The following is a 12,683-nucleotide window of genomic DNA, read 5'->3' as shown; positions in this document are numbered from 1 at the left end:
ATCTGCTTCCTGCACTTTGCATGATCTAGTGAGCTCTGTCTGTGCTCCATGGAGTGCTCATAATGCTGCTTTCAGGTCGCTACACTGCCTTTGCAATGCCTCTACCTGTTTCTCTGTTTCCTCTCTTACCAAGACTGCACGTTGCGTGTCCTGATAGGCCTTTTCGTACTGTGTCTGGAAGCTGCTTAAATGCGCCAGACAAGACTGGTGTGCCCACTTGGCATCATCCACCTCTCCGTCCTTTGCTGCTAACTTCCTTCTCAACTCTATGTTCTCTTTCTCAACCTCACTTACATCGACCTTGCTCATTCGATGTACTCCTTCTATCTCTTTACGGAGCTCATTGTCACAGAATTCACTCCAAAGGGGCCATCCTTTCCCTTTGAGATATTTCCTGATCTCTTCTTCCCAAACGGGACACTGACCTATTCTGCTGCTGGTCGCTGCGACCGCAAATTCTTCAGAGTTCACGAGGCGTTGCATTGCCATCTTTCCTCTCTCAATACTCTCTTAAAATTTGGAACGAGGGGTACTAAGGCAGTGCTGTAATTACGGGTACGGCTTTCGCTATTTTCCGGAATTCAAACTCCCGACAGTTTTTCGCAACAAAAATCTATCCGTTTTACCTTATCGCCCTGTTAGTTACGCATGCATTAACACACTTCCGAATTATGAGTATTGATCAGAACTGCTTGAACACTTGTGGTTTTTCTGTTCCCAATTGGATTTCTAATTCAAATTTTTGGGTTCTCCCGAGTGGTTAAGCCACTTCTAAGTCGGGTCTCGTCATGATGTCGCCAGTAATATGTTGCTAACTTCTGGTTGGCTCTTAATTCGTAATTTGCTCTGTTTGTTTAACCTTTGCTCTAGAGTCGCCAGGTATCTTTATGATACCGCCACGAGGTTCAAGTTCAAGTACTAATCAATAACTCAACACACCAATTAGTAAGATTCAAATCAAAACACATTTATTATATACAGTAAGTCACTACTTATGCATATAACTCTACTTTCTAGACTATTTCTATCACTAAAGGGCCTATACTTCGCTTCGGAATTGGCCCACTAGGTCAGGGGAGCAAATGGCCTTTCGTTCAGGTCCTGAGTCTGCAGGATTCAAAAGCTGGTATGGACTTGTAGCTAGGAGCGCCTATCTCGTAGCGAGCGTTGACTGGAGACTTACTTGGTTGGTGCGGCAGCTGGGCAGGTCACTGTCAAGGGTTGATTCGCGTTGCTGAGTGACCCTGCCAAGAAGGACGATTTGAACTTGGGGACTCTATTTTATAGTCCCCAGGGGCATCCCACCCTTCGGGGCGGACCCCGTACCTGGTTCCAAATGATTGGACTGCGTTCCGATCACTTGGATCGATTTCTCCAATACTGGAGCGGTTCCCTGATCGCTGGGCGGTCCCTAAATGTCCGTTGGTCTTCCTTTGTCTTGGCTCCTGCTGGCGTCGAGGAGTCTGGCTTGGCTTTATTCACCTTACATGTTTCAATTGTGCCTGGGAATCGCTCATTACTATGCAGATGGCTGCTGCATTACTATGCAGATGGATGCTGGTTTCAGTGCTGTCTGGTTTTTGCAAGTTCCAATACACAGGATTTCTGCACTTGCTCGTTTTTGCCTGTGTTGGCTGAATTTCCCTTTAGTCTTTGCGGCTCTCCATTTTAAGACGTGGCCAACCCAGGTGGCTACAATCTTCAGGAGCAATATTTTTAATGTAAATGAGTCTATCAGCAGTCGGGAAACATAACGGAGGTAATATTTGTTTTAAAAAAGAGAAAGGCCTCAAAGCAATTAAGCCTCTTGACTCTCCCAATGCGAGTGCAATCCTCTTTCTCCTGATTACAGAGAATCGTAGTCCAGCCTCCAGGGCAAGCAGCCTTCAGAGGGGCACTTACTAAAGATCTACTAAGGAGTCAAAAGTAAAATGCCAAAGATGGAAATCTGGTGCGGGATCCTACGCCGGCGTTTTGCTCCGTTTTGCCGGCAGGCCGGGGGTTTCCCGACGGCGTGGGGCTTCCCCACAATGGGAGACCCCATTGACCTGCCAGCGTAACGGAGCATCCCGCCGGCGGGGTGAACCAGAAATGTGGCGCGGCGGGGCGGAGAATCCAGGCCCTGATTCAGGAACAAGATGATGCAAACACTCAGCAGGTTGTCAACGAGTGTGGAGAAAGAGAGAGAGAGAGAAAGAGAGAGAGAGAGAGCATTTCAAAGTCAATGACCTTTCTTCAGAGTTTACTGTGTTCTGACAAGAGCTCATTGATTTGAACGCCCTGACATTTCTAGAGAGGCAGTAATTGGGAGGGGGGTAGGGTTGAACTGGCTTGGGACAGAGGGGGTTACAGGATTGGGGCTCATGCCTGAGTGGGAAAAATAGAAATGAAAATTGAGACAGTGACGACCAATATCGGCCAAACCAAGGAAATGACCTTTGACCTCCGTGGTCCCGTTTGATCCTCGACTCAATCCCAAAGTTCTCCAACTTGTGGGAAGAGGAGATCGGGGAAAGAAAAAGAGGAAGCAATCAGTTATTCATCAGACCAGCAGGAGATACAGCTTTGAGGTGGTGTGGACAACATTATAATTTTAATCACTCTTTACATGCTCGATGGGCCACACTGTCTTCTGTTTCACTAATACAGGGACTGAGAAACATTGCTTAGATGTGCTATTGTGAAGGAAGAGTGATGTATGTGTGAATATTTACGGTGTAAATCTCTTGATATTAGTAAGTATTCACGATACAGATGTACTTATGAATATTTAATTTGTAAATTTGTTCTTGTGAGTGATTATTCGTCCGTGCAAGATGTATTTCCGAATGTTTACTCTAAATCCTCTACAGTTGGCCCACGCCTCGTCCCTACGTTCATGACACTTATTATCATGTCTTTGTTCCCTCTAGAACATTCCAATGTCCTCCTGGCTGACCTCCCACCTGCTACCCTCCATAAACGTGTCCATTCCGAAAGCTGCCTGTATCTTAATTTGCACCACCTCTGTGCTCACTAACCTAGACTGGTTCCCAGACCAGCAATGACTTGATTTTGAAATTCTTATCCTCATCTTAGAACCATGGCCTTGGCTCTCCCTACCACTTGTAATCGCCTCCAGCCCCACATTCCTCCAAGATGTCTGCGTCCCTCTAACTCTGGCCTCTTATGCATCCCGGATTTTAATTGCTCCATTGTCAGTGCCATGCCTTCAGCTGCCAAGGCCCAAGCTCTGGAATTCCCTCCCTAAACCTCTCAATCCTTTGAAGACACTCCGTAAAACCGACTTCTTTGACCAAACCTTTCATCATCTGCCCTATCTCCTTTTGTGGCTGAGTGTGAAATGTTTATTTATCTAACGTTCCTGTGAAGCTGTTTTACTACATTTAAATTCTATATCAATACAAGTTTTGTCGCGCTGTCACTGTCCTCTCCTCCAGGACACAGTTATAGAAATACAGCAATTGGGCAAGATATTCCAAAGTACACAGAACAAGATAGGGTGGTAGATTTTTTTTTAAATTGTTAATGTCTTGTCAAAGTATATTGCTATGGTCTGTTAATGTCAATTGTATTGTTACAGTTGAGAGAAACATGTGGTGGTGTTAATTGTATTTGAACATGTATAAATAGGGGATGGCTGGGACACTGTGTTGAATGGGAGATCTGTGAGACACAAGAAAGTCAATAAACTCTCTCAATACAGAAAAGCTCCTGTGTCTTGCTTTCTGCTTCACGAACCAACTTGGACTCTGTTAACATTACTCAGATGGGCAGAACATGCAATGTAAAGCCTGTGGGGAAGAATTATTCTGGTGTCAGAACCCACAGGAGTTTCCCTCTGTTGAATTTAATGGTTGAAAAATCTGTTACAGATGAAAATTCAGACCCAGTCAGAATTCTAGATATTGTTTCATCCAGCAGACAATAAGAAGATTGGAGTTATGACAAGAAGTTACTGCAGACTGTGACGATGTTTGGGTGGAACTGAGGCCGCACGACAGACAGAAAGTTTGCGCTGTCTCTCCAGTTACCAAGGAAACCTGCCTGCCTGTGGGGTGGGAAGAGGACGTATTGTGAGCAATTATGGATTCCTGGAGCCTGCTTTTGGGAGGGCAGGGGCAGGAATACCAGCTTGCAGTGTCCTGGTGATTGGGGAAGGGTGGCGGATGAGGTTGGATAGATGGAAGTTTCTGGTAGCCTTGTTTTGCGTTTTTCTTTCATTTGTTTTTAAGAGGTAGGGGAAACTTTGACTTAAAAGAAATTGAAAATGGGACTTCCGGTGATGGCAGGTGGGAGGCAGCCGCACATTGGAGGGCTCCCGCTCGGGAACAGCATTTTCGGGGTCTAACGCCCGGTCCCAGGAGTAACAGAGGCGGCAAAAGCAGGGTGAAGAAAGATGTCGAGAACAAGTAAAAAAGCGGCCGTGAAAAAAACAGCTGAAAGTCTGTCGGGGAGTGGAAAGGTCACCGCGGGGACGGCAAGAAAAATGGAGGCTGGGGCACCAGGGGAGGCCGCATTGCCCACGGCTGAAGAAATGACTAAGGTGATGGCCGCGGAACTCGAAAGGCAGTTCACAAAACACATGGAGGCGCTGAGGAAGGAGATGGGGGCGGTATTGAAAGTGCTGGTGGAGGAGGCGATTGCCCCGGTGAGGGCGACGGTATTGAACGCAGTGGCGAAGGTACAGGAGCAAGGTGAGGCGCTGAAGGAAGTGGAAGAGACATTGTTACAGCACAGTGATCAACTTACCTCGATGGGGAAGGAGATGAGGAAGGTGATAGAGATCGACGAAGGTCTGCGAGCCAAAATGGATGACTTGCAAAATAGATCCAGGCGACAGAATCTGATTGTGGGTCTTCCCGAAGGAGTGGAAGGCCCAAGGCCGACTGAGTATTTTGCCACGATGTTGGCGAAGCTATTGGGGGAGGGTGATGATCCCTCCCGATATGAACTGGATCGGGCTCATCGGTCGTGGAGGCCTGTACCAAAGGAGAGTGAGCTGCCAAGAGTAGTGACTCTGTGTTTTCGGAGGTACAGTGTGAAGGAGAAGGTCTGTGCTGGGCCAAGCAGAAGCGGGTGGTGCAGTGGGCTGGAGCTGGTATACGTGTTTACCAGGACTTTACGGTGGAGCTGGCGAGGAGGCGGGCGGCCTTCAGCCGGGTGAAGAAGGCACTGTACATTAGCAAGGAGACCCAGCTAAGTTGAGGGTGACCTACAAATCCAAGGATTTTTATTTCGGGACGGCGGAAGCAGTGGAGGAGTTTGCGAAGGCGGAAGGACTGTGGCTGAATTGGGAAGTGGTCATGTACCGATGTAGCCTCACGTAACTGTATTTTTTCACTACGTGCTGGTGTATGTGCTAAATGAGCCAACGTTGTATGTACTTGGACAAGGAAAGAGAGGGGACTTTCACTTGCAATGATGGTTCTTTGGAGCCTGGGTGTGTATGCGGGGTTTGTGTGCTGAAGGGGATTTCTTGGTTTTCCTGGGGTCGGACAAGGGGGAAAGAGACCGGGCGAGGGCCTCCACGCTGGCCGGTTTAAGCCGGCCAGTGAATTGGAGTGAGGTGGGGGGAGGGGCTGCGGCCATCAGAGCCTGGCAGAATAGGTCCCGATGAGTCTAGCCAGGGTGGAAGGATGGGGGGTAGGAAGGGAGTTTGGGGGGAGGATTTTTGTAAGAGGAAGTGGAGGGGAGGAGTCAGGGAGAATGGGGGGGGGGCTTGCAATGCATGGGTGTCATCTACGGTACTCTTTTGGGGATTGGATGGCATTTAATGTTAGGGGGGGGAGGGACTCTATAGGTTAATGGTGACCATAGGCGATTCCTAATTCCTTTCTCTTTTATTTCTCCTTTGTTTGTCCCACCGTGGGAGGGTTTGTTCTATTTGATGTTTATATTGCCAGATGGGCCGTTGCTTGGGGTGGTGGGAGGATGGGATTGTTGTTGTTGATAAGGAAATTGACTTTGTATTTGTTACCGTTTACTGCTTGTGGGTGGGGTGTAAATTCTGGAGAAATGTGAAAATGGAGAATAAAAATATTTTACAAAAAAAAAGAAATTGAAAATAAATCTCAACACAAACTAATATTGTAGGTTATTCAGATGCTTTGTTTAAAATATGATTCATTGGAAAACACATCAAAGACCCAAGATGTACCAAAACCCCCTGAATATACTTACCCCCTGCAATCTATCTCAAAATGTTCATCTCTGTTTTGTGGACCTGCATCTAGACAGACAGCTCCAAGGGTCCATTGTGATGGCAGATTTAATCCTGAGAGAAGATTAGTGCATAAGAGTGACTCAATTAGAATGTAAATATTACATCTCAATGGTGAAAAGAATTCTTGCACGCTGTTGTAGAATGCCTCAAAACCAGAGCCTGTTTTATTCTGGTCCTGTGCTAAAGCCCAGGTCAAATTGAGCCAGTTTTCTAAATGCATTCATGGGATATGGGCATCGCTGGGACAGCATTTATTGCAAATTTGGACGGCAGATTTCCTTCCATCAATTTATGGACCAATCCAATGGAAGTCCATGATCACCAATGTCCTCTGAGAGTCATAGAGGTCTACAACACGGAAAAGACCAACGGCCCATTGCATCTACGCGGGTTAAAGTCTAATCCCATTTACCAGCACTTGGCCCATAGCCTTGTGTGCCTTGGCATCGCAAGTGGACATTTAAATATTTATTAAATGTTATAAGAGCCTCTGCCTCTACCATCCTTTCACGCAGTGAGTTCCAGACTCCCATCACCCTCTGCGGGAAAAGATTTTTCCTCACATCCCCTCTAAACCTCCTGCCCCTTACCTTAAATCTATGCCCCCTGGTCATTGATCCCTCCACCAAGGGGAAAAGCCTATTCCTGTCTACTCTATCTATGCCCCATATAATTTTAGACATCACAATCATATCATATACCATCTCAGTCTCCTCTGCTCCAAGGAAAACAATCCCAGTCTATCCAACCTCTCTTCATTACTAAATTAGTACTGATTGGTACTCCTTTTTAAAATGTGAAGCTGGCAGAAGGGCTGTTGCAGGGACCAGAGGAGGTGAGTAGCCATCTCTGCTCACAGGCAATGAGCCCGGGGGTTGCTGCCCCAGTGCTCGGAGGGGGTGTGGGAGCCCCCAGTAGATGGGTGTTTCAGCGCCCGCGAGTCTGCCATGCCACCCCCTGAATCATGTGTTCCCTTCTGGGGTTAACCTCAGCCACAGCCCACCTGTCCCATCCACCACCCATAGCTGTCAGGGCGAATCAGCTGGCGGGACCATCATTTGCGGCATGAAGCCCGTGAAGCCTCGTTAAGTGGACCCATTAATGTTTTATAGCGGTGACAGCCGTTCCCACTCGCTACCATAAATAGAAACTGTCATGATATTCAAACACACACATCATGATAGACACACCAACAGACAAATCAGAACACACACCACCACAACCAATCACAGAAAGATATAAAAGCACAAACACGACACCTGGTGGTCAGTATTAGCTGGAGAGGAGGACCAGGACAGACCTGCTACACGACACACTCAGGGAGACAGCACGTGCAGAGTATCCAGAACGAACTGTATTATAAGAGTTAAAATAAAATAGAGTTGTACCACATACAACTGTGTTGGCTCATCTGTGCACCAGAGCACCCAACACCACATGGTACAGGAGTGGATCGATACCTGCCGGCATACCTCAGTGTACACAGACAACCAGCAGTGCCCAGGCAAAATGATAGAGCTCCCGGTTCCGCAGCCGCTCCAGTGCTACGGCGATCTCCGCGAAAACTGGCGGCGATTCCGGCAAGTGTTCGAATTGTTCCTGGTGGCAGCTGAACTCCAAGACCTGGATGATAGCGAAAAAATTGAATTTCTCCTCACCATCGCTGATGCAAGGGCAAGAGAAATATTCACAAGGTTCAGGTTCTTCAGGAGGCAGCAAAGGTACGATTACCAGGCAGTCCTGGACAAATTCTCCAAGTACTGTGAAGAAAACGCAATCCAATCGGCAAGTAAAGGTAAGAAAAGCGGCAGTACTCACCTCGTGGCTGGGATCCCAGAGCCCGAATTCCCAGAGGCCAAAATCCCGGGCCTGAGAGAGGGCTGGGTCGAGGTCGGTGGCCATCTTGCTAAAGGTATCACGCTAGCACAGTTGCGCGAGCAGTGCGCAGAACCGGAAGTTTCGGTTGCGCATGCGCGAGATGCTGCGCATGCGCAGTCAAGAAAACGGCCATCGGTAAAGGAACAGCGATCTGAGCATGCGCAGTCGCTTCCTACGTGCTACATACCGAGCGTCAGGATGTCAGAGGCCCCAGACCGCACCAATTTAAAGGGGAAACGTCCCAAATCCAATTTAAAAGGGAAACGTCCCAAATCAAAAAAACAAAGATCTGTTAAAGCTGTAAAACAACCTTCCCTCACCTGGAATGACAGCACATTGCCGCAAATTGACCCAGGAGATGAATTTGACCTCCGAAGAACCCTCCGACAAGCAGTTACCTACGCACAAGCCGATGATTCCGACCTCGAATACTTAGATGACGATCTTTACAGTGTTTACGGACCTCGCGAGCCCAATGATAGCTCCGTGGTCCTATACGACTATGACTCGGACGAACCTTTCGTGTTGCACATTGGCGGCCCCCACATTGAATCCGACGCAGATGCGGATTCATTTTTCGGATTTGAGGATCTTCAATCCAGCAGATATGACGTCCCAACTTATCAGTACCGGATGATGCTGCAGCCTGACATTAACAGACAGGGAGCGCTGCAAGCACACGGAGAGCGCCCTGCTGCCACACAGAGCGTGGTCCACGTCCCGCTCAACGTTCCCGACTCTATGAAAGAAGACATGCAAGACTCCAGAGCGCAGTCCTCGCATGAACCAGAAGTGACTCCAGTGTCACAAGCCTCCACAGCAAGCTCGTGGACAGACTCCACAATTGCAGAAACGCAAGACTCCAGAGCGCAGTCCTTGCACGAACAAGAAGTGACTCCAGTGTCACCAGCCTCCACAGAGAGCTTGTGGACAGCCTCCACGATAGAAGCAACGCAAGACTCCAGAGCGCAGTCCTTGCATGAACAAGAAGTGACTCCAGAGTCACAAGCCTCCACAGGGAGCTCGTGGACAGCCTCCACGATAGAAGCAACGCAAGACTCCAGAGCGCAGTCCTTGCACGAACAAGAAGTGACTCCAGTGTCACAAGCCTCCACAGAGAGCTCGTGGACAGCCTCCACGATAGAAGCAACGCAAGACTCCAATGTGCGGTCCTTGCAGGAACAAGACCATGAGGGTCTAGCAACCTCTCCTGACCAACCAGCGGCAGACGATGCAAGTCTGCCATGCTCACGTGAACAGCAAGAAGGCTATAACAGCCTACCATGCTCCACTACACAGCAGCATGACCATGACGGTCTCTCATGCTACAATGAAGGGCACAGCGCTGAAGACTGTTCAAGCCCAACTGAAGACAAGCCAAAGGAATCGCCTCTTCCAAGCCCGAAGAAAAAAGGTTTATGCGCTGACCTTCAGGATCATTATAGCCGAACAGAGATTAATAATGCTGCACGGTCACAGAAGGATGCTGAGGATTTGCTAAAGAAATTAATTGAATGTTTAACTTGCAAGGAGCAGACTGAGAATTGCCAGTGTTTTAGTACGGATCGAAAAAATGGACAAGACATTGATCCTCAGGTAATGGAAATAACACAACCTGAATCATATCTACAGCAGGGACAAATGTCTCCCTTCAACACAACATCGCAAAGTCCCAACTTCGGAGACCAGCAGTTAGTCAGTAATGACTCTTCAAACCTTGAGGGGAACATTAATTGCATTGAACCTATACACACTCCACTGATAAATGAGCAGAACATTGGAGCAAGAATCCTGAGGACACCGACATCGAGTAGCCAGATCACGAATTTAAAACCCGCAGCAGTTTCAAGTGAACCAAGTGTGCTTTCCACTAATGGTGAAGATGCAGATAAGGTCGACCCGATTATCCATTGTACCACACTAACCCCAGTGATTAAGCAGTTATGTATGGGGAGTATAATGTGGGCAATTGAGAACAGTAAAAGAGAGACTGTGACCATGCCAGTCCCAGCAAAATCAGACCCAGAGACCATGAAGGCATGTACATTAGACAAAGATACATATGAGGTACCTGAGAAGAAAAGTGAAACGGAATGTTCTTTGGAAAATAGTACAATGTCGATAGAAACATTGGATCCTATATTCGAGACCATACATATGGGAGAATTTGGGGGTAATAAACAAGGTTCTGCAATGTCTGGGGGAAGATTTAAAATTCCAAAGAAGAAAAGCCCAAATGAAGGACAACGGCAAGACAATGACAGTCCACCGACATGGTGTGCACCACCAGATGAAAACTCTGACAATTTACCCAACCCTAGTGAACAGCAAGCTGCTAATGAGGATCTATCCACGGGATGTGAGACGAGTGACGACAGCATCCCACTTCCCATGCAAAAGGTGCAAGGTGACAGACCTCGCCTAGTGCGTACCGAGGCACTCGACGATCACGGTGGGACCACTGACGACTGCGGTGGCGGCGCACCGCTTCCACCCTCGATGGCTCGAGCCTCTCCACTGGTTGGTGCATTCCTGCATGTTCCGACTCCAGAAGTGCAGCTTCAGGGAATCTCGGCTGCCTCCAGTGAACCTGTTGAGACTCCGGACGGGGAGCATCGACGGAAGGCAGACCGGACTCCAGATGGGGAGCAGCCAAGCGCCGACTCTGATTCGCGCACGCCAGACCTTGCTCCGGACGGGCGGTGTCGCGGCCTCGGTGATGGCACGCTCAGGGTGACGGCGGATGCCACGGCGACAGGGAATGGATCGCGTGGCAGTCCCACTGGGTCGGCAGTGGCGACCAGCACCGGCGGTCCAAGACGGGCACACCAATTCGCGCCATCGCCAGACGTTGATGCGAGCAACAATTCTCTCTCCAAGGCGACATGCTTCGACGTTTCTCTGCGGAGTCGCCCTTCCGGCACAGCAGGTGGCCGGAACCAGCGCGCACGGTCTCGGCCAACTTCCACATCTGGCACAGTCATCGCCTTGCATGATATTAGTGATGGTGCTACTTCGATGGCAACGACCCATCGGCTACAAGATGCCGTCCACCACAAACATAAAAAGAAAAAAGACTCCACCTTGTTCCTGGCATGCAGGGCGGATGGATTGGTGCATAGGCGCAATCAGCGAGCTTTGCGCCGCCTTCCACGCTAGCAACTGAACCGTACACACACGCCGGATCCTCCACTGGTTCCCAAGGATGACTTCGTGGAGATGCCACGGATCATGCCCCTTCCATCGCCACCAGAACCAAACCACAGCCAAGGCAACACTAACAAAGATGTTGAATGTTATATTTGCACGAATGAAAAACCAAGCACTGCACGAAGTACAACAAATGGAAAAGTAGAGACTTCGGCAACAGCATCACCTCCAACAGTCCAAGGTGAACCAGTGTGAACCCAAATCTCCACAGCTGAACCGGCTTGAGGACCAGCCTATTCTTGAGGCGGTCACCCATTAGACTGGACTTATAACGCTGTTCATACGTTCAAAAAGTCAAACACTTCTGTATTATAACCTGTTGTTGTTTATCGTTCCAGATATCGTCTGACCGGACCACTGTTCAAGTTTTTTTTTTTTTTCTCGCATTCATGTTTTGTTATAGTACAACCTTGTTAGTGTGACGCACCCGACATCGCCCCATGTAAATAGTTACGTCATACACACACGCTGTACACAACACACGCACACACTCTTAGATGCACTCACGACACGATTATATTTATAACCACGTAGGCACATATCTTTGTAAAAAGGGGGGATGTCATGATATTCAAACACACACATCATGATAGACACACCAACAGACAAATCAGAACACACACCACCACAACCAATCACAGAAAGATATAAAAGCACAAACACGACACCTGGTGGTCAGTATTAGCTGGAGAGGAGGACCAGGACAGACCTGCTACACGACACACTCAGGGAGACAGCACGTGCAGAGTATCCAGAACGAACTGTATTATAAGAGTTAAAATAAAATAGAGTTGTACCACATACAACTGTGTTGGCTCATCTGTGCACCAGAGCACCCAATACCACAGAAACTTTTTGGTTAAATCGCGCCCAGTGCCTTGCAATTAATTTGAACACTACTGGAAATGATTCTGCAGTGTTTTGGTGTGCAAATATCACTCAAAAATAAATAAACGGCTGTCAGAATATACCACAAAACACAAACATATTCCTGCCTTACCTTCTCTCTCAATCCATCTACTGGTTTCATCTTCATCTCCAGCCACAGCACAAAGCACCTGCTCAGTCTTTGCTGCACTCTTCACAGTGTCAAGAGCGTTGTACCCAGCCCGAGCTGTCACCATCCCTTCATCCAGTACAGGAGCTGATGGGCCAAATATAGAGAATGATCATTAAAAACACATTCAAGGCCTGGAGGCTGCCTCACTTCTTTCTCCTGTGACGATTTGGCTCATCGATTAGACACAAAGTAAAGCTCCCTGTGTACCGTCCCCATCAAACACTTCCAAGACACATACCTCACAAAGTTTTAGACAGAGTTAAGCTCCCTCTACACTGTTCCCATCAAACACTCCCAGGACATATGCAG

At 48.2% G+C, this 12,683-nt stretch overlaps 1 long non-coding RNA gene across 1 annotated transcript in view; it reads right to left on the bottom strand.

Moving 5' to 3' along the window:
* LOC140429589 (uncharacterized) overlaps positions 1 to 12,394 on the bottom strand; it is a 36,630-nt gene extending 24,236 nt beyond the window's left edge. The window contains exons 1-2 of the long non-coding RNA XR_011949132.1: positions 12,315 to 12,394; positions 6,184 to 6,277 (exon numbers count right to left, since the gene is read on the bottom strand). This is a non-coding gene — a long non-coding RNA (uncharacterized lncRNA). The remainder of the gene's footprint in view (positions 1 to 6,183; positions 6,278 to 12,314) is intronic.
* Positions 12,395 to 12,683: the final 289 nt, after the last annotated feature.

This window comes from Scyliorhinus torazame, chromosome 1 (genome assembly GCF_047496885.1).
Source record: "Scyliorhinus torazame isolate Kashiwa2021f chromosome 1, sScyTor2.1, whole genome shotgun sequence".
NCBI classification, from domain to species: domain Eukaryota; kingdom Metazoa; phylum Chordata; class Chondrichthyes; order Carcharhiniformes; family Scyliorhinidae; genus Scyliorhinus; species Scyliorhinus torazame.
The sequence above is the reverse complement of the archived record's forward strand: the minus strand, read 5'-3'. Positions and strand labels throughout refer to the sequence as shown.